Source organism: Balaenoptera ricei, chromosome 9 (assembly GCF_028023285.1).
Source record: "Balaenoptera ricei isolate mBalRic1 chromosome 9, mBalRic1.hap2, whole genome shotgun sequence".
Classification (NCBI taxonomy): domain Eukaryota; kingdom Metazoa; phylum Chordata; class Mammalia; order Artiodactyla; family Balaenopteridae; genus Balaenoptera; species Balaenoptera ricei.
In genome coordinates, this window is record NC_082647.1 from 26,635,360 (window position 1) to 26,636,651 (window position 1,292).

Sequence of the window (1,292 nt, forward strand, 5' to 3'; positions counted from 1 at the left end):
AGAGTTTCCACATGTGTGTGCACCTCCTATAATGATATTTCCCAGTAGAAGCTGACAAAGTAGGTCTGTGAAGTTAAAAGGGACATAATTCCAGAATAATATCATAGCAATAAAGAGCACAAGGTCTAGAGTTAGACAACTCAATTTGGAGCAATTTCTAACAGTCCTCAAAAATTCCTGTCAGTGAGAACTTTGAGAAGTTATTTAATTTCACTGTTGAGTCTCCTTTTTGTAAAAATGGTGGTAATAACAATTCCAACCTCATACATAAAAGCTGTAAACATTTAAAGTCATGTCAAGCATGTGGTAGATGTGCAGAAGGGTAATTATTATTGCTTGTTAAAAATTTCAAATATATTTTGTCCAATTAAATAGAAACCTGGAATATACATTTTGGCCTTTAGATACCTAGGTTCCCTCAAATGCAGAGCCAGCTGCTATATGATTCAGCTTTAGATGTTCCTGCAGTTTTAACTGTGCCACAGTTCTTCAGGGTTTAAAATAAAGCTTCCTGGTTATACCTTACCACAGGAAGTACGGTTTGGGGTTATCTTTTGTCTTTTTTCTCTCTCGTTTCTTTCTTTCTCCTGTCTTGCCTTCCTCTTTTCCTTTCTTTCTTTTTTTTTTTGTTTCCACTGCATTTACTTCCAATATAAAAAATGTTAAAATGAAAAAAAAAAAATTATTCTTAGTTCTCCAGTGGTTCTCTTCCCTCCCTCTTCCCCACACAGCTCCTGACCTATTTCCTCAGGGTCAGTTCAAAACTGGACCTGGTGCTCACTTCGGCAGCACATATACTAAAATTGGAACGATACAGAGAAGATTAGCATGACCCCTGCGCAAGGATGACATGCAAATTCGTGAAGGGTTCCATATTTCTGAAAAAAAACTGGACCTGTTCACTGGTGTTTTCACAGAAAACAACCAACACCAGGGATGCAGAAGCAGAGAGGGAAGAGGGCGACAGTACTACCCAGGTTCCACCAAAGGCAGGCCAGGTGGAGAGTCATAAAATTCAAACAAAAGGGCTGATGGCCTCACAATGACATAGTCTAACTAAAATGGACTGGAAAGGAACTACAGAAGGCCCCGCAGAGGCTTTATAAAACATCTCAGGGGCTAAGTCCTACCCAGAAAAACTGACTCCAGGAGAAGGATGAGGAGGACCAGGGAAGGAGACTTGTGGAAAGTTTCACAATTCTCCTAAGTCGGGAGGTGGGGAAAGTCTAGAAGGCACCAAGAGCCTCATTTTGACAGAAAAACTTACTCTAGTGTTGGGAAGTCATAAAATG

The 1,292-nt window shown here is 39.9% G+C and overlaps 1 non-coding gene across 1 annotated transcript; it reads left to right on the forward strand.

Annotated features, from left to right (window-relative positions):
• Nucleotides 1-773: 773 nt before the first annotated feature.
• LOC132372281 (U6 spliceosomal RNA) lies at nt 774-880 on the forward strand. Its single transcript, XR_009505149.1, has one exon. It is a non-coding gene; the product is annotated as a U6 spliceosomal RNA (small nuclear RNA).
• The last annotated feature ends 412 nt before the right edge of the window (nt 881-1,292 follow it).